The sequence below is a fragment of the Sus scrofa genome, chromosome 9 (assembly GCF_054392235.1).
Source record: "Sus scrofa isolate SSC_HxYL_T2T_F1_AM1 chromosome 9, Sscrofa_HxYL_maternal_Yorkshire_Landrace_v2.0, whole genome shotgun sequence".
Lineage (NCBI taxonomy): Eukaryota > Metazoa > Chordata > Mammalia > Artiodactyla > Suidae > Sus > Sus scrofa.
Window position 1 is genome coordinate 86,440,398 of NC_139391.1, and position 21,734 is coordinate 86,462,131.

General features: G+C 34.2%; 1 protein-coding gene across 1 annotated transcript in view; it reads right to left on the reverse strand.

The window, feature by feature from the left end:
• Positions 1–7,764: 7,764 nt before the first annotated feature.
• Positions 7,765–21,734, reverse strand: part of LOC146400019 (uncharacterized) — a 57,966-nt gene continuing 43,996 nt past the window's right edge. The window contains exons 6-9 of the mRNA XM_084978598.1: positions 14,993–15,098; positions 14,093–14,296; positions 13,065–13,125; positions 7,765–11,315 (exon numbers count right to left, since the gene is read on the reverse strand). The gene's annotated coding sequence lies outside the window, so the exon portion shown is untranslated. The remainder of the gene's footprint in view (positions 11,316–13,064; positions 13,126–14,092; positions 14,297–14,992; positions 15,099–21,734) is intronic.

Consider the following 21,734-nt stretch of genomic DNA (forward strand, 5'->3'; position numbering starts at 1 on the left):
ACTTGATGTCAAAATTGTACTAAATATTGATATTAAAGTATTTAAATACACTTTTAGAAGAATATCTTACTGGAATTTTAAGAATTCCCTTTATTTAATTTAAACGATGGCAAATAGGAAAATAGAGTTTATGACTGTAAATATTAGCTTATTTATTTATTTATTCTATTTTTTTTTTTTTTTGTCTTTTTGCCATTTCTTGGGCTGCTCCTGCAGCATATGAAGGTTCCCAGGCTAGGGGTCTAATCAGAGCTGTATCTGCCAGCCTACGCCAGAGCCACAGCAACACGGGATCCGAGCCGCGTCTGCAATCTACACCACAGCTCATGGCAACGCCGGATCATTAATCCACTGAGCAAGGGCAGGGACCGAACCCGCAACCTCATGGTTCCATAGTCGGATTCGTTAACCACTGAGCCACGACGGGAACTCCTTAGCTTATTTATTTATAAGACTCTGAGTTGGACTGCCAGTTAATAATAAAATCACCTATAACAAACAGTTCTAGTATAAAATATTATCATTATAATCTTTCTTTTGGTAAATATTTGGATAAGAAAAATAATTCACATTCTTTCATTATTTTTTATGTTCATGTAATGAAAAGGAAAATGTCTACATAGGTTCAATATTCAACAAAAGTTGCTTGACTTAATAATGTAATATGTAATGTAATGTTATTTGGAATTCCCCTTGTGGCTCAGTGCTAATGAACCCAACTAGTATCCATGAGGATGCGAGTTCATTCCCTGGCCTCACTAAGTGGGTTAAGGATCTGATGCTGCCACGAGCTGTGCTATAGGCCAGAGACACAGCTCGGATCCTGCATGGCTGTGGCTATGGTGTAGGCTGGCAGGTGCAACTCCAATTTAACTCTTAGCCTGGGAATTTCCATATGCCGCAGGTGCAGCCCAAAAAAGAAAAAAAAAGTAATGTTACTAGACAGCAACATTTTAGGTAGTAATAGATATCTTCATGGTCTACTAGTACAAGGATTTTTTTCTGGAATAAAATCTAATAGGAAATGGAAAAATTAGACATAACTGCATAATCGAGATGAAATCAAATATGAAATGAGAAAACATGTAAAAGAGACTGTGAAACCTGTTTAATCCTATACTTAACATTACATCAAGAGCTGAAAACAAATTTATAATGTAAAAATTTGTTTTTCAGTTTTAATTTTTTCTCTAAGATAATCAGTGATTAATACGATAGTGCCTATCAATTCCACATTTTTGTCATTTTCTCTCATAATATATTCATATTTTTTTCTGTGAGTAAATGGAAAGCAAATTAACCTATAGATATTAATGGATTTTAAGGCACTATGCAAGGTGCCAGCATTGCAGAGACTAATTTCACACTTTTCTAAAGTTTTATTTTAACGTGTTTACACTAAGAATAATATGACTTAAAGGGTTTATACCCTCTAACTGGCAGAATTTTTAATGGGTTAGGAAGGAGGAATTGTGGAGAGTTATGGAAGAAAAAAAGAGATGACTCATACTCTCTGTTTAGCCCACATTTTCACCTCCAAATAGTTTCCATATATGAAACCTCTTAAATTATATCATAACCCTTCTCTCTAGAGTCTTGACCTGCAGTTTGTGAAATACTGGCATTGATATATGAAATACACTGATAATGCAAAAAACTCATTTTACCAGATAGTTTCACCTTCTGCACCCATCAATCATATTACATAATCTGTCAACGGAAAGCAAATTGCCTGGCTTCACCCCCACTCCTTTCACATGGTCACTTTAAAGGAAGTGTAAATGGCCAATATAAATGTCAAAAGTGAACAGGAATAAAGATATGTAGACACCATTCTAGTTAATTAGCCTCTAAATAGTGGTATTAAACTATATTGCAAAACTTGTGTTGAAAAAAATGGAAGAAGTTTCCAGATATGTTTTCAAGAAAATTTGATACTATTCTCCAATACCGTGTTTCCTTTTTACCTTCTCCTGTTTTTCCAGTTTGCAGCTCTTCAGCCAATCTTTTCATCAAAATTTCTCCTTTCTTCACCTCACCTACTAGCCTGACAAAGTTCAACATGGTAAGGGGTGCAAATAAACTTGGAAGAAAATACTTTAGGTATGTGAAACTATATGGTAAATTTTAAACTACTGTATATGTCAGTTGGTTAACAATTATTTATCATACGGTGAATTTTAAATTATTGTATATGTCAGTTGGTTAACAAATATATGTCAGTTGGTTAACAAATATTTATCTACCAGACAAAATCATGAATTCAGATTATGGACATGGGAAATAGTTCCTTTTTTCATGGAGTTTATATTCAATAATTAACAGAGAAAAAAGTAAGTGTACCAGTATTTACCATCTGGTAAATTGAGAAACTGCTATGTGCAAAAGATAAGAAGTAGATTTTCACAGTGCTAAGGAAAGATGTAATTTGAAGATCCAGCTTATTCAAGTGCATTAGGAAAGGTTTACCTGCATATCAGGTATTCGTACTATGATTTTAAAGAGGCTCGCCACTTAGATAAGGCCAATATATAATAGTATGTATTAAAGCTGTGAGGCAGGAGAAAGCATTGCATGTCAAAAGAGCCAGAATGGCTGGCATGAAATGAGCAAATACTAAAATAGTGCAGATGTGCCTGGAGAGGCAATTAAAGGTCTGGTTGGTGGGATTTTACAGGCATTATCTGAAGAACCATTGGAAGCTGTTGAAAGATTTTAAGAGAGAAATGATGTATTCAAATCTGTGCTCTAAAATGAACATAACCTGGCTCTTGTGTGGAGAATGGGGCGCGGGACAGAGGGAATATGACTGTAATGACTGTAGCCTAGTTGAGGATTCTGTCTATGAACACAGAAGTGAATTAATTCTGTGGTGGTGAAATGTACTGTATTGGGGAGTAGGATGAGAGAAGAGTCTAGAATTATGCCTATTTTTAAATTAAATATATGACAGATAATGGAGAGTTTTACTGAACTTGGGAAAACCAAAGTTGGGAAAACATTTCTAGATGGTAAAATATATACATATCTTCACATTGCAAAGTTGGCTTAAAACTTAACTGCTAGCTGAATATTAAATGTATAATTATCAATAATTTTAATTGCCCTTTTCAGGGATTATAAGAATTCTGGGTGGATGACATGGATGGCCCAGTTCTTACTAAAACTTTCTCAATTTTGTATGAACATCTAAGGCATCTAAAATAAATATCACTGTTATTTTAAAATATGGATATGTCCATTAAATTATTTCTCATTAAGAAAAAAAGCCATGTTTAAAGGAGGGGTTGAAAAGTATGTCTTACTTCCTTTTTTTTTTTTTTTTGGCTTTTTGTCTTTTTAGGGTCAAACCCATGTTATATGGAGGTTCCCAGGCTAGGGGTTGAATCAGAGCTGCAGCTGCCAGCCTACGCCAGAGCTACAGCAACTTGGGATCTGAGCTGCATCCTCAGCCTACACCACATCTCATGGCAATGCCAGATCCCCAACCCACTGAGCAAGTCCAGGGATTGAACCCACATCCTCATGGATACTAGTTGGGTTCGTTAACCACTGAGCCATGACAGAAACTCCTGTCTTACATCTTGATGTATTTAGAATTATAAGAGGAATCTCAGGTGATAGAAATAATTCCATCAGAAAAAAGTAAGAGCTTTAAGCCATTTTTTCTCATTTCTTTCTTCTGCCACTGAAATTTTCATTTTGGGCTTATAATTCTGTGTTCTCTATACAATAAACTGTGATTTATGTTTTCCTCAGATACACAAACCCCCAAAGCTGACAGCTGCTTACCCAAAGATGCTTTGAATATTCTTTCTAAAAAACAAAGCCCAGGAGTTTCCATCGTGGCTTAGTGATTAACGAACCAGGCTAGTATCTATGAGGATGTGGGTTCGATCCCTAGCCTTGTTCTGTGGGTTAAGGATCTGGCATTGCCATGAGCTGTGGTATAGATTGCAGATGTGGCTCAGATCCCACTTTGCTGTGGCTGTCATGTAGGCCTGCAGCTACAGCTCTGATTAGACCCCTAGCCTGGGAACCTCCATATGCCGTGGGTATGGCCCTAAAAAAAAGAAGAAAAGACAAAAACAAACAAATATAAAACAAAGCCCAGTTATTACCTCAAAAAAAACTTAAATATTGGGAAAAAAGACAATATGAATTGTCCTTGTATCCTTTGCCTAGAGTTTGAGCTTTCAGCAAAGGATACAAAAGATACAAATTGTTTATAAAGCAATAATCCCATGGAACCCCATGAAGTAGTTTCTTATCTGTGCCAATACTGTCTGTTATTTTCCTCCAGCTATTTATGTGATAATGTACTATTGAAAGGATGTCACCTAACATTTCTCTCTCTTGGCCCATGACCAATTCATTAAATTTACTTAAGAAATGTTAAAAAAAAAATTCCATACTAAAACCATAGGTTGTGGTTCAGTAATCCCCAAATCAATCATTCATTTAAGTTTAGTGTGACGACCTATTTTGAGCAAAGCAGTCTGCTAAGTACTGAGCTGAAACAAAAAATATTAACTTATTATATCTTTCAATGATTTAAACCTTGCTAAATTGATGGCAGAGTGCTTCATATAGTTTGGGGAAGATGAAATAAGTATAAAATTATTAGCACCAAGGTTTAAAATACCTAATTTATTTGTTAACATTAAACATTTCTAATATAAACCTAAAAGAATCTTATGAGCTAACACAATTGTCTTTTCCAGTAGAAAAGGAGCAAATAATGTGATAAAGAGAAGAGATTTTAGCAACTTGATTTAATAGTAACATGGAAAGCATTAATTAATTTGACACAGAACCTGATCTCAAAATTTTTGTACATTCAAATACTTTATTTTTATTTATTTTTTTTTTTGGTCTTTTTGTTTTTTTAGGGCCTCACCAGCGGCATTTGGAGGTTTACAGGCTAGGGGTCCAATCGGAGCTGAAGCTGCCAGCCTATGACACAACCACAGCAATGCCGGATCAGAACCGTGTCTGAGACCTACACCACAGTTCATGGCAACGCTGGATCCTTAACCCACTGAGCAAGGCCAGGGATTGAACCCGTGTCCTTATGGATGCTAGTCGGGTTCGCCAACTACTGAGCCACGACTGGAACAACTACATTCAAATACTTTAAAGCTAATCAGTTAATCTATCAGTTACATTTAAAATGCCTCCTCATGACCATCACATTAACTCCTTGCTAGCCTTGAGTGATAATTAGAGCTAAAATGCAGCTAAGACGCGTTAAGAGTTAAGTTACTGTGAGGAAGAGATATGATATTTAAAGCTCTTCTAAATGAGAATACCAATCTTGCTTAATCTTTGAAAGTTGTTTTCCAATGATTATTGAGTTCTATTCAGATTTTAGAATTGCAAATCAACATAAATATTATAAAACTGTCATCTTTTTGAATGTAAACAAAAATGGGATAAAATATTAAGACGTATTCATGGATCGTATATACCTATTGCCTTTATGATTTATTCATTTTCTATCCTGAGGTCTGCTATTTATTTGAATCATGAGTAATTTATAAAGTTATCTTGGGCTTCTGATTTAAGATGACAAATTTGGCACAAGTATTTACCTCTTCTCTTGCATAAGTTTAGAAAATCTTGCAGATTTTATGAAAGCATAGAATGCCAGAACAAACCAGAGGAGAAATTCAAAAAGCTATACAAGAAAGGCACAGTCCAAGAACGTAGTTAGCATTCAAACCTGAATAAGAAGTCAGCAGGCCTAAGGAAGAATAATGGAATGGATAGCAAGAAAATGAAGTAATGCTGAAAATAATAAAGATATTGTGAGGAAGAGAAATATTTTTTCTTCAAAAAATAAAAATAAAAGACACAGGGAAAATAAAGCTACATAAGAAAAGTATAGGAGAGGATACAGAAAATTAAAACATGACCTGGTTTTGAGAAATTATTAATGATGCATATTACTTCTTTTCCACATTTTACTGGCTTTGTAGCAAGCTGCAGTGATAACTAGTAACTTACCTGCACTAAAAAAAAAATTTGATGACCATCTAGATCATATCTTATGCACTTACTGCAGAGTAGCAACAGTTTAAAATCTTATTTATTATTCCATCATTCACAGATATGACTTTCTCACTGCCCACTTTGCAAGATGACAGTATAATAATTTTCCCACCTCTTCTCATTCTATCATCTAGTTTCTGCCACCTGTACATTTTTATTGCAAAATTGGTAGTATTTACATTATTTTCAATAATAATAATATAATTTTCTGTCTTTTGAATATTCATTAATTATAAGTGTATAGTCTATAATAGCATTTATCTCATTATAACTATAGAAATATTGTTCATTACAGAGCCATATTGTGTTCTTTTATTGTATTTTTTCACTTCTATTTGCACTTCACAGAAGAGAATGTTTAATGAATTTTTACATCTAACTCTAACCATCCTTAAAAACAAAGAGAATGTTACACATCAATAGATAGATAGATAGACAGACAGATAGATAGACAGACCCTTGGGGATCTGTAGGACTGTAACAAAATATTTAACATTCTTGTCATTGGAGTCCCAGGAGAAGAGAAAAATGATGGGGCTGGAAATATAGATTAGACATAGATATAATATTAATATACAGATATAGCACATACATATATGCATACATATACATAATGTAATAGAGCAACCACCAAAAAGCTATACAGATTACACTAAAAAACAAAATAGATAAATCTAAATATATAAATAAATGTATCAAAATTTGGAGACAGCTAAAGCAGTGCTGAGAGGAAAATTTCTAGCACTAAATGTATATGTGTGTATGTATGTACTATATATGTGTGCATTATAAATATATACATATATTACATATATACATATTTATTTAGAAAGTAGATTAAAAATCTTAAGGATTAGACTTTAAATGTTTTTTAAATATATTAGAAATATTTTAAATTATCTAAGTTTATATGCATACATATTGTTAGGTATTATGTATATATGTTTGTGTATTCTGTATATGTGTACATATGTGTATGTATTATATAGACATAATAAAATACATAAAACTTAGATGCATTTTTTAAATGTTTTAAAGTATAATTCTTAAGATTTTTAATCTAATTACTCTAAAAAACAAAAATTATTCTGTATGAGAATAATTTTATTTTTTGATTGGTTAGGAAAACTAAACTGATACATTCAGACGCAGAAGCCACTAAGCTTAGAGAATTCAAATGAGTACTATTAACTAGAACATCAAGAACATGAAGACATTCTCAGGACTATGAAGCAAGCCCAATTAGAGTACAGTGGAGGAAGGCAATGGATAAAACCTTGGTGTGTACAAACTAACATTGATTATCACCCTTGTGTATCCTGGAACAGAAATTTGATCCTAGAAAAAACTGAAGAATGTGAAGGAAGTTTCTAGTTTTTTTAATTGTAAAGTACCAATATAAATGCTTATTTTCCCAAATGTGCATTGGTTATGTAGGCTGTCAATACTTAGGCAAAATGGATGAAGGCCATTCAGGAGCTCTCTGTACTTTCTTCGCAACTTTTTTACAAAGCTGAAAATATCCTACAGGGAGTTCCTGTTGTGGCTCTGTGGTAACGAACCTGACTAGTATCCATGAGGATTCGGGTTCAATCCCTGGCCTTACTCAGTGGGTTAATTATTTGGCTTTGCCAGATCTGATCCCTGACCCAGGAGTTCCATATGCCACAGGGCAGCCAAAAAAAGAAAAAAAGGAAAAAAAAAAAGGTGGACATGCCAGAACAAACTGAACCAGCTTCTTTAATCAAACTGGTTTACTTTCTAAGTGATAAATCCAGAATGAAATCAGAATACTTCACAGATTTTAAATAATTTCACATTGATAATATAGTGCATTAATTGAGTGTCAGAATAGTTCATACTTTGAAGTAGCCTCTGTTTGCCATATGCACTAGAAATGGATACAGTCTTCAAAGTTCCCACAAAAAAAGCACATTTGTATGCTATTATGAAGAAGATTAAGGAAAACTCTTGCAGAATACTTTGACAAAATGCAGACTGCCTTTAATCTCTGAAGTAAACTATAAAGTATAGGAAGCCCGTGTGTCAACCCAAGCAGTTTGGGTTATGTTTCACATACAATCTAAATTCAATTGCTCCCCATGCTGAATAATTAAAGGTGAAATCTCTGCAAGCCACTTACCATATTTTCTTCTTTAAGATCAGATTATAGTTTCAATCAGGAAAAAAATAAATCATGAATCCAGGCAAGCAAGCCTTGTTTTTTGTATTAACGTGAGATGGCTGGTCATTTTCCAGACACTATTATAAACTTCTCTGTCTCCAGCACACTGTTAGAAACTACAATTTGATTAAAAATTTAGAAAACATAAGAGTGTGGACAAGTAGTATTTTGTGTCATCCCCTGTTCCTTTAGGGGATTGGAAGGTGAGCAAAATTAGTATCAACCTCCAAAATCCTTGCCAATACAGAGCAAATCTGTGGAAGTTTGTTCCCTGTGTGTCTTGAGAAGCCAGCTCTCAAACGCATAGTTCTGAAAATTGAGTTAACCTTGAGTTAACCTTTTAACCTTTTAAAAAAATTCTAAGCAATACTGAAAGTAGAAATAATGAGGGAAAAAATGACTATAATTTTTAAAAAACAAAGATTAGGTATTCAATTTTGTTTTCTTCATAATAAAGTGTAAAACAAACTCCAGAGTAAATGCTGTAAAATATTAGAACTAATTAATGTAGGCAGATAGCACACAAATTAAGGTAATTTACATTTAGAGACTATAATTTTCCTCTGCTTAGTTTTAGCAGATTCTACTACATAAAGAATGAGTAAAATAAACAGCTGGTCTTGGTGGGAATGCATTCCATCAATAACACTTACTAGATCTGTTTGCTATTTAGACACCTTCTCAAGAACAGTCAATGCTACACATTACACTTATGCCTTTAGATCAGGTACTACGATGAATAAGTTTACGACAGTCAACAATAATATAAATTATGACATTCTGTAAATAAACTGAACTTTAGTCAACTGAGCTTTTATATAGGCAATACTCTACATCTCTGATATGAAAGTGATTTGCATATACCTACAATCATTAAAGTTGTATTCCTCAAAATATTAGAAAATTGAGACCAATGAATTTGAATTTGCAATATAAAATACATTTTTGTGTCTCTAAATTTTACTGTTCTTCAGATAATTCAAAATTTAAAACAATAAAATTAAAATATTTTAGGATAATTTATCATATGCTACTATATTAGGGTAATTTTTAAATTTATAGTCTGAAGTATTAGTCTATTTCTATTTAGACACAAATCTAAGGGACCTTTCTTATTATCAACCCATTATTTTTTATCAAAATGACAAAATAGCCAAGGGATTCAAAGAGGTAAAAGCAACGTGATAACATAAATGGGTACCACAAAAAAAAAATGAGTATTAATAGGTTTAGGAGTTTAATTCCCCCTCTGTCACTAGCAATATAACCAATACATGGTCATGGATCTTCATTTTTTAAATTCACTGTTTTGTCCCAAGATCCAAGGCAGAGCTACAAAGTATACACTTTAATATTCATTTCAGGACTAAAATGTAAAAATCAAAGCAAGTAAGCATGGAAAAAGAAAAGTTAGATAGTTTTTTAAATAAGTCCTCCATTTCTACATCTTTGGTCAAGACAAACCATATTAGAGGTAAAATGATTATTATTACAAAAAAAAAGGCAGTGAAAAAGCATAATGGATAACAATTTCATATGGATAATTTGTAATATACCCTTTTTTAATAGTAATAATTAAATGGTTGTGAAGTCAAACCATCTGGTTTCCAATCCCAGAGCTAATAACTTGCTGTGTGACCTGTGAGCACTTAACCATTCTGTGCTTGCTTTTCCTCAACAGCATGTTGCAGACAATAATAGTACCTACATCATTATTAGTTATGATAATGAAAGGATAAATGAAAACTGCTCCTTAAGTATTAGCTGGCAGTATATAATAGTGGTGGTAGTAGCAGCAGTAGCTGCAGCAGTAATGTAACTTAAAATGTGTCCAGAATTATTTGAGTGTCTTTATCTATGGACACCTCTAACCAAGGCAAAAATGGACTGAAAAAAGAATTTCACTTCACAAATAAAATGTATACACAATAGTAATTCTTCAAATTTCTAATGATTTTCATAGTTAATAAACATTAAAAATTTATCTCTAAACAGTACTCTACAGATATATGAAGAATATAAAACAGATTTAGAGACTGGGAATACCTTTTTAAACTCATACCTACAGATAAAATCACATGTAAACTATCCTAACCACAAGTGAATTATTTAATATGTATTTAAATATAAATTAATGTCTAATATTGCTTATAATTACATATCTTCATTTTAAAGCTAAAGATAAAAAACATTTATTTACTGCTTATAGCATCTCTCCTCTAGACTTTAGTTGTGATAACACTATTAATTTCACTGTGAGTCTATGTTCTGCCATGTTGAATCATTTAAAAGGAATAGAAAAGAAATGTACTTCGATTACTATATGGGAATCTGGAACAAGTCTACTTAAACAATAAGTTAAATTACTATGTGGTTAGTCTTCATGAAGTAATAGATCTGAGGACATCAATTTCAACTGCATAATCTGAATTCAATATTTCAGCACAAATGTTTAAAAATGATTTTAAATGTGTGATTTTTTTATACATTTTATGGGTTGAATTGGGTACCTCCCCAAAAGAATCTTGAAATCCTAGCTCCCAATATCTCCAAATTTTAGCTTACTTGGAAACAAGGTATTTACCAGGTAAACAAGTTTAAATAAAGTCATTATTCTGGGCCTTAATCCAATATGACGGATACCCTCGTAAAAAGGGAAAATTCGGACAGACAGACAGGCACAAATAGAGTAAAGATGGAGCAAAAAAACAAGGGAGAATGTCATTAGAAGACAGAAAATTGGAGCAACTCATCTACTATACGCCAAGGTATGCCTGAGGTTACAAGAATTAGAGCCTTAGAAGAAAGGCAGGGTAAGTTTCTTCTCTACTACATTCACAGGGAATATTGCTTTGCCAACACCTTGACTTCAGACTCCTGGTCTCCAAAACTGAGGGACAAGAAATTGCTTGTTGTTGTAAACCATTCAGGTGGTGGTACTTTGTTACAGCAGTCCTAGGTATAAATGAATTTTTACTAGAGGTGCTGTTACCTTTCTGATGTTTGGTTACCTGTCTTCCATAATCTTAATTTTAATTCATTCAAACTGGAACTTTCTATTAAGAATGTTAGATCCCTGTAAAAATAATAGCGAATTGAAAGGTGTTAACACCACCGGCATAAATCAGATTTTTCATCAGTAGATTTTACTGCATTCTCTTGCATTCTGTATTTTGTCTATGCAGAAAAACTGGATCACACATTGAAAATGTTAATATAAATGTCAGGTTTTTTTTTCTAACAGAATATTTTATCTTGGAGCATTTTTCAGTGAGAAAAAGAAAGTTCTATGTTCTTGTACACCTTGATTTGAATACACAATCCATGTATATCTTAATGCTAGTATTGGGTCTAGGATATCAATGCTTCAAATGAAAGAGCTATACTAAACTACATCCTATATATAATTTGGACCACAGTAAATGAATGTACCATATCATATGTATTTATTCACCAGGAACTAAATACAAAATAACAAGCAGGAATCAACTGAAATTTCTATTATAATGAATTCTACTATAATTGAGAAACATTTTGCATCATTTCTTTTAATATTTGAGAAAGTAAATTCATTCTTCAAGCCATAATTCCTAGGTTATTCTTATATAATGCATAAAGTCTATTGACATAATAATTGTAAGAATGATGAATATGCCTTTTCTTTGTCTCCTCAAATGTATCTTCCTTCTTTTTGTTGGACTTCCTCTTTCTAATAGTTCTGATTACCTCCTGTGCACTACTTTAGTTCAGTTTTGAATTCCTCAGCTATATTAGTCTTTAGTGAAAAGACTGAAGTTTGTAACAGATTATATTTACTACACAATGTTTAAGCAATTGCAGCCTGCAAAGACATATGTTGACAGCTCCCAAGGGTAGAAGAAAGTAATGTGATACTAACTGGATGGAGGAAAAGAGAAAATAAATTGAGAACAGCAAACCCAGGCAGGCATAAAGAATACAAATCCATGAGCAGAAGTGGAAACTTAGAATCGGGACCAGGCAAGTTGGACACAAAGGGAAGCATTATAAAGGAAATGGTTAAGTATGTAGATTATGGAGTCACACCACATTCATTGGCTGTATCTTTTAGTAGCTATGTGATCTTCAGCATTAGTTTTCATATCAATTAAAAACAGCAATATTAACTATCTCATTAGGGATAAAGTGAGATGACCTTTCTATGATTCTTAGCACAGTATTTGTGTGGCACATCCTAAGGAGCTAATAATTAGTTAGCTTACAATTAGTTAAAGAGTAGTAGCCATGTTAAAGCAGATATAAGAACTGACCCATTAAGTAGCAACACTGATCCTAGGATTATTTTCTGCACTTAAAAAAAAAAAAATCTAGTTGACTGGAATATTTCTTCTCTATGTCCACTGAAACAAAATAAGTATTGCATCCGTGCCATTATTAATTATATTTTCCTCCAGACCCAAAGCTTTGAAGTATCAATATGTTGATAACTCCAAAACTTATCTTTCCAGGTCTGATATTCCTTCTTCACTATATATTCAATTTCCAACCTAGTTTATCCCCATAAACTTTTAGGTGGTTCCCATGATCCTCACATCCTGGATTTCATGCGCTTGTAGAATACAGCACAGAATATGGGATGTCACTCTTGTGATTATATCACATTATATAAGACTCCATCCCACTAGATGATTGCTCTAGAGTTTTGCTCTCCTTGCTGATTTTGAGGAAGCGAGATTCCATAAATCCTAAGGCCAAAAGGAAAGGAAGTCTGCCAACAATCTGAGTGAGCTTGGAAGCAGATACTTCCCCAGTCAAGATGCCAGATGAGAACCCAGATGGTTGATACCTTGTTTTCAGGCTTGCAGAACATCCAGCTCAGCCATAGCCATACTCCAATCCCACAGAAACTGTGAAGTAATAAAATTTAAGCTTGTGATGATTTTTTTTTTATGCAGCAAAGAAAACAAAGACAATGATCTAGCAGATATATATATATATATATATATATATATATCCCATCTAAACTAGATGCCATTCAAAACAGCATGTCTTCTAATATTCTATATATAAGTTAATGGCCCCACCATTCACCCAGCTGGTCAGGTAAAACTTCTTGGAAACATTCCTTTTTAAAAAATTATTTTTATATTTGGCCCCATCTATGGCATATGGAAATTTCCAGGCCAGGGATCAATCCCCAGCATAACAGTCACAATGCCAGATTCTTAACCCACCATGCCACATAATTCCATCTTGGAAACATTCCTGATGCCTTTATTCCTCTTGGACTCAAAGTTCTATCAAGCTTAATTATGTCTAGAATAGGAATACTAAATCCTAAAATCATTTGGTTCTATCTACCATGGATTCTTTTCTAAGTTACTATATTGGCCTCTTTCTCCAATTCTTGATCCTTTAGAGTCTATTTCCATACACCACCAGAGAAGCTCTTTAACAGGTAAATCATTTATCAATTCCCTGCTCTGAAGTCTTCCAAATAGACTAATGACACCTGGAACAAAACCCAAAGCGTTTATATGACTTGTGGTTCCAAATGACCTAGCCCAGGGATAACTCCCACCTCACATTCTACCTTTCCTGTGTTCATTCATTGTTCTCCAACCACACTGATTCTTTTGCTAGTTCTTGAACACTTCAAGCAAATTCCCTATGATGGTCCTTTTTGTCTGAAAAGATTTTCCCTTAAATATTCTCACAAATTACCTTTTTTTAAATTAAAACTTCTGCTTATATGTTATCTCCTCATATAGGTCCTTTATGAACAAACAAATGTAGAAAACTGCAAGACACCCATTTCACTTATCTTGCCTTAGGTTTTTTGATAATAGTTCTTATTAAAACTATCATTATTACCATTTGTTTATCCATTTATGTTCTGTCTTCTTGTAAGTTACACAATGCTAGGTAATTTGTTGGTTTTGTTTGTTTCTATATTCTAGGACATTGTATGGCACAAAGTAAATAGTTGATGAATTTCACTTAAAATTGCAGTTGAAACCATTTTGGAATTCTTCCAGAGGAGACATTCTGCCACCAAGCTTTTGGAAGTTTAAGTTACTGCAGAGAAAAGAACAAGGGTACATTTAACATTTTTATTGCATACTTAATGTTAACTAATCACGAGGCTATATTGTCTTCATCTTTTTGTATTATGTTTTCAGAAATTATTTACATGAGTTATCCTCATGAAATAGTGAGTATCCCAAACTGCAGCTCTTGACTTCTCTGTTGGCTACATTTCCACAATCATTTTTTTAAATCTCTATTGTGCATTTAATACAAAGATATAGAAAATAGTGTGGCAGAAAAGTAAAATAACCCATGCCATAAGTATGTTAAAGGTGAGTGTAAAAGTCATGTCTATAATGTTATCAGACAGAGGCCAGAGACTGTATTCACAGGAGATCTGCTGGGGGTGACTCGATCCATCATACTGCCATTGTTTGACAGTCACAGGCAAGAAATACTTAGGAACTGCAAATGAATCTTCTAACAATTCATAACAATTTTCAGAGTGTTCTATTTGGCACATTTTCTTCACATATGTTCCATATGTTATCATAAAAGGAAGCTATTTTTTATGCTGTTCATATTTTATGCAAGATGATATTTGCTCACAGAGTGGCATAATGTGTTAATGAGTTGAATCAAGTAATTCTCCCCTTCCTTCTCTGAGTCAGTGCTTTGCTGCTGGAAGAGTGGGTAGCTTAGATGATTGATAACAGAATCCACAACCTTCTGCCTCCAACTCACCAGTTTGTACCCAGCCTAGTTGAGCAACGAGAGACATTTGTTTCCATAGGCAGTTCGTCAGAGACGTGCATGAAATGAATGAGTAGCCTCTATTTGCTTACTGGACCTGAAATGATAGTTACTTTGAATCAGAAATACATTCTGCTGTGAGTAAAGACCTAGATTACCATTATACCAGTATATTTTTCTCAAAGCCCTAAAGTTAATATTTAATAGTTTATATTCAATTTCTGTCTGGAATTTTACTCACTGAGCTAAATATATATTCAATGTTTTCAATGTTTTAGCATTAAATAATGTTTATTTTAGATTTTTAACAATTAAAATTTAAGTATATCACAGTAATAAATCAAGTACACATGTAATAATTAAAGATTTGCCTTAAATTTATTTTCATTTCTCAGAAGTTGGGTTGTTACTTTTTGAAAATTTTAAATAGCTTTTATATTTTAAGTTAATGTAATAATTAGTGAATTTTAAAAGTAAAGTCACAGAAGAATGTTTTCTAAAGACATTTTAAGACAAGGGAGATTACATCTTCCGCTATTAAACTGACATAATCCAATGAAAGAAGTGAGACAGGCTAATGGGGCCTTTCTTTTTCCTAGAAGCTATCAAAATCTATTTAATGGAGGAGTTCCCCTCGTGGTGCAGTGGTTAACGAATCCGACTAGGAACCATGAGGTTGTGGGTTCGGTCCCTGCCCTTGCTCAGTGGGTTAACAATCCGGCATTGCCTTGAGCTGTGGTGTAGGTCGCAGACGTGGCTTGGATCCCGTGTTGCTGTGGCTCTGGCGTAGGCCGGTGGCTACAACTCTGATTAGACCCCTAGCCTGGGAAACTCCATATGCCACGGGAGTGGCCCAAGAAATGGCAAAAAGACAAAAAAAAAAAAAAAAAAAAAAAAAAAAAAAAAAAAAAAGTGCTGTAAAACTGATGCATAGAGGTAGACCCCAGAGGCACCAAGTGGTGGTAAAATGTTTATGACTAATTTTCTGCCTGAAAGGTGACACTTATAGCACATCATATACTTTCCAAATGAGTAGTCCTTCACTTAGGTATTTCAGACTCACAGTTCATGTTTAACTACAGAGGGAAAGTTATAATCCCCTCCATAATCCAACTAGGATCTCTGACTAAAGAGGGGACTTGAGAACAATAGGAATAGTCTCACTCTAGATAGAGATGATTACAATCTTATGGCATAAAAAGGAGTCACCAATGCTCTAACAATTGTTTCTTGTTGGCGCAATAGGAACAGATGTGTCAGAAGATCTCAGAAAAAGCAATATTAGGTCAGGCTGAATACAGACCATGGTACTTCAGACTTTTCATTGGGTGGCCCTTAGGGGCCCTTTTCTTCAGGAGTCAAGTCTGTGATTTCAGTGTTTCTGGAAGTAATCAGGCTTCTGAGGACCAAACAGAACTATCCCTATAAAGGTGCCTGGGTGTTGAGGGAATGGACACCAATCCCACAAGCACACCAGTGAGGACTAGGCACTTCTATTGGATTTAGCAGACAAAGACATTAAGGAAGCTATTTTAAATATGTTTAAAGTAGAAAAAAAAAACAATATTGATTTCATTAAATCAGAAATAATGAGTAAGAAGAAAGAACACAGCAGGAAATGAAAATAAGATATGTTGAAGTTGAACTGAAAAGTTCAATAATTTAAATGAAAAATCATTGAAGCTGGTGGAAGAAATTGTTAAAGAATGTTAAGAGTGATTAATAGAAACTACTCAAAACAAAGAAAAATGAAGAAACTGAAGAATAATGAACAGAGCTGTAGTGTACTAATTGGACTCTCCGAAGAAAGTAGGAGACCTGGGCAGAAAAATATGTAAAGAAAGTGGCAAACATGTCACATGTTTTTGGGAGAAGAACATAAGCTCATAAATTCAGGAATGTTAGCAACCCCCAAGAAATATGAAAGAAATCATGAACTTCTTTTTAATTTTGTTGAGATTTTTCTATGAATAACATATATATAACAATGTAACAAAAACTATATATATATATATACATATATAAAATTTGTAAGAGTCTCCTTTGTTTCCAGTATAGAGTCCCTATACTCACTATAATGGTTAAGGTTGTCACTAGAGTTATTTAAAAATATTCTATTTGTCCTTCCTGGCACACAGTAGGGTAAGTATTACAGTTAGGTGTGGACATGTGACTTGCTTTTTCTAATAAAATGTGAGTGAAAGTAATGTGTTAGCCTTCCTGCTGTGGCTGTGGTCATGGAAGCATAAATCAATCTGATGGAGATCTCCTCTCACCAACTTGCACTGGGTATGAATCATGAGCAAGAAGGGTTTTTTTGTTGTTGTTGTTTTGTTTTTTTAATATTAAGGACTTGACATTTAGGGGCTACTCAGTACCAGGGAAATAACTTGGCCTATCCTGACCAATACAAAGTTCTTTCACTGACATGCCATTAATATCGCATTTTGTCTCTGAGGATGAAAAGCCTCAGAAGGACTACAATATGTAGCACAAGAATGGACTGGGGCAAGGCAAAAGCTGGGAGAATTAGCTCTATGGACAGGGAATTACACAAATTATTCAGAGGAAGGGAAAATAGAAAAATGTTCACTGTCATGCAACTGAAAAAAAACAAAGACATGGGAACTCATTTCTGAGAGAGATTTTGATGAGTGAAAATGTTGTATATGTAATAGTACATGACACACACCCCCTCAAAGCCTCCCCCTAACGGGTCTTTGGTAAAATCCTTTTTGCTCACTACTTCACTGTGAAGTGTGTTTTTTTTAGGTGACTGGAAAAAAAAGTCATTGTTATCATACAGAGAAACCAGAAGCTACAAATGGGAGACAACCAACACAATTTCTTTCCCAGAAGATAAACCGAAAATATATTTTATGTGGTCAGAAAATGTACAGCCTTTGTTATGATTGATAATTATGTATCCATAAATACTGCAAATGCTAAATATTGATTTAACCAACAATTGTAAATATGTGTATTGAAACTATAGGAAGAGGGAAAGTGTGTATGATGGGAACGGAGAAGCCAAAGAGGAGAAATAAAACCTCATCCAAGGAATTCAACAGATATCTGTAACTGAAAATCAGGAAATATCAGTATGTACATGTTATTTAGAAATATGAACTAAAGCACTATCAATTCAGTGATTGAAAATGCTTGTCTCTGGGTAATGGTTCTTACCAGGGAAGAGGAGAAAGGTATGGAAGAATTAATCATTCCTCCAGAATGATTTATTTATTATTTGACAAAAACTAAAAATATAAGTAAAATTAAACAAAAATATATTCCCACTTCCTTACTTTTAATCATCTAAATTTGTTTTGATTCCTTTAATTCTTTTTTTTTTTTTTTTGGCTTTTTTGGCTTTTTTGCCATTTCTTGGGCTGCTCCCACGGCATATGGAGGTTCCCAGGCTAGGAGTCTAATCGGAGCTGTAGCTACCGGCCTACACCAGAGCCACAGCAACGTGGGATCCGAACCGTGTCTGCAGACTACATCACAGCTCACGGGAACGCCGGATCCTTAACCCACTGAGCAAGGCCAGGGACCAAACCCGCTCATGGTTCCTAGTGGGATTCGTTAACCACTGTGCCACCAAGGGAACTCCTGATGCCTTTAATTCTTTTAAAAAGTTCAATATTACTGTGATCATCAAAGAAAATAATTTCGCAAAATTTAGAAAAATACAGAATATTACCATTCTGACTTGGTTATGCTTCCGAATCATTGTCCAAGGCTGTTCTGCGTCACACAGAAAAGGATGCTCTCAAATGAAATAAGGAACTGCTCATCTAAACATCAATGTTTTGCTTAAATACTGAGATTCTCTTTCATCTCAGAATCTACAAGGGCATAACAAAGTGTAAGCTTAATAAATAATTATGGACTGAAAATTTCCAATTGACAAAATTTCCAATTGAGAAGAGAGTTGATGTGGATTATCAGAGCACATAGCAATGCATATTACTCAAAAGATTTGAAATGATCAAGAAAATCATTACTTGTGATTATTTACACAATTATGAGAAACAAGAATGCTGAACTAATCTATTTCACTGAAGGCCTTTTGATCAATCAGTCAAGTAAAGAAAATAATCAGGAGCTCCTGTCGTGGCGCAGTGGTTAACGAATCCGACTAGGAACCATGAGGTTGCGGGTTCGATCCCTGCCCTTGCTCAGTGGGTTAAGGATCCAGCGTTGCCGTGAGCTGTGGTGTAGGTTGCAGACGCGGCTTGGATCCTGCGGTGCTGTGGCTCTGGTGTAGGCTGGTGGCTACAGCTCCAATTGGACCCCTAGCCTGGGAACCTCCATATGCCGCAGGAGTGGCCCAAGAAATGGCAAAAAGACAAAAAAAAAAAAGAAAAAGAAAAAGAAAATAATCAAGGAAGAAAATGGACAATGGTAGACCTTTTTTTTTTCCCCCCCTCTTTTTTCCCTCCATCCTTTCTTTTCTTCATTCTTTTTTCTCTCCCTCTCTTCTTTTTCTGTAAAAAACATGTGAAGGAACAGTCATTTTCAGTAACTGAAAAGATTTCTCCTCAGGAAACAGTTGTTTTAGGCTCAGGATTCAGCACAGAATCAATCTTAGCTGAGGAGCAGGGGGAGGGAAATAGGATTTACCAGGGATTTTTTCGATGGTTGTGACCTCCAGGGCTTACAATTCTTGTTGATGTTGTTTCTTGACTTGTAGTTTTCTAATGTTTCCCACTAAATTGATTATTGCCTTTAGAAGTAATTTCATGGCTCTTGGAGTACTATAGCTTTATCTTTCTAACCTTCATGGTGCTGTGAAAGATGGGTCTCATTTCTTGTTAATTCAGATTCTTCTTTGAGGTTATTCTTTCCTTCTCCAAGGGAATCATCAGGTATAGTTTTATTAGTCTTACACATCATGCCACCTCTGGGGAATTTACACTGACTAATTCATCTTTCCTGACAATTGCCAAAACAACTGGTAGCCAGAGAACTTGTTTTATTTCTGTGCATTTATGCGATTGCCTGCCACCTCTCCCAGCAGTAAGCAGTCATAAACACCAAATAGACAAGGATTTTCTTTTTCAAATATTTTGTATAATGGTCAATCATAAATCATTATAGTTGTATAACTCTTTTTAAAAGACTAATTTAGCTATACATTTTTATCTGACATATTCTTTTTTTCTCGTACATGGCAGTGAAGGATAACGAAAGAAACAGTTCAGTAGTAGTAGAGTCTAGATTCTGGTCTGAGACCTATGTATGACCTCACAAAACTTACTTAAGTCCTGCAAGCATCAATTTTATCATCTGTAAAATAAAGGGACCCACCTTTAAAGCTGGTTGAAGTTTTAAGATATTGTGTTTCCAGTAAGAAAAAAATATCTTCCAGTTATTAAATCCTTAAATACCACCAAATTCTCTCAAGAATATATTTTACCTTCCATTAATTAAAAGGTATCCAGAAGACAAATTTCAAATGTCTCAGTTTTTAAAAGATATGTCTTACTATGAAATGCTCTTTTGCACATACACAATTAACAGCAGACTAATAGATGCTGTGATCACAAAAGGTTGCAAAGTTTGGAGCAACATCTTAGAGCATGTTATTAGACTAATAGAGACATTTCATTTTTCCTCCAAAATTCAGCCTTCAGAGTCTAAAATATTTACTATCTGGACCTTACAAGGAAAAGTTTTCCAAGCCTTGGAATTAAATCTTTTAAAAAATGGGAGGGAAAGGACAAATTTTCCTTATAGAAGAATTTCAAAGATTAAATATAGAAGTGTGAGAAATAGACAATCACCATTAGAATACAACAGTAACAATTACTGTAGATGAGAAATACAGATAAATGTCAAAATTAGTGAACAAAACTTTAAAAAGAAACAGAATAGTTGCATAGTGTCAAAATATTCTCCCCCCATATGTAATAATTACTGTGGTCATTTTAACATATACCCCAAATTTGTTATATTCCTTTCTCCAGAAAATTGAGCTCAACTCTCCTACTCTTTATTCTGAGCTGGATTTAATGACTCACTTGTAAATAATAGAATACATAAAGGGAAAAATAGTGCCTTTACAGAAGAGAAACATGGCAGATACAATCTCAAACAAGTGATCAAGATTAAGTGATAATACATCTTGGTATCATGCGCCTCTAATAGGCTGCAATGAGAAGGGCATGTCCTCATTGTGGTATTCTTCCTCAAGACCCAGAATCTCAGTGTAATCATGAGAAAACATCAGTTGTGCCCACATCGAGAGACACTCTACAAAACATTTAACTAGTGATCTTCAAAAATCTCAAGAGACTTTGAGAAAATGCCATAAACTGGAGGAAACTAAAAGACACAATGCCTAAATGCATTGCAATATTTTGGATTGGATCCAGAAACAGAAAAAGGTTGGACATTTAATGGCCACAAATGCGGCATATGGAAGTTCCCAGGCTAGGAACATCTGTATTTCAGAAATCAAGAAGGGAAAGGAAGAATAAAAGCTTTCTTAGAGTTTCTGAAATTGCCCCACACTCATACTTATAAGACCGGTGCTATAAAAATATCTATTTTAAAAGTTCTTATGACTGCATCTTTATTTATAAAATGAAACAATTATTTTGGTGTCCAATCAAATTTCTTTTATTTTTATTTTCATTTTTTTATTTTTAATGGCTGCTCCTGCAGCATATGGAAGTTCCTGGGCTGGGGTCGACTCTGAGCTGCAGTTGCCAGCCTACATCACAGC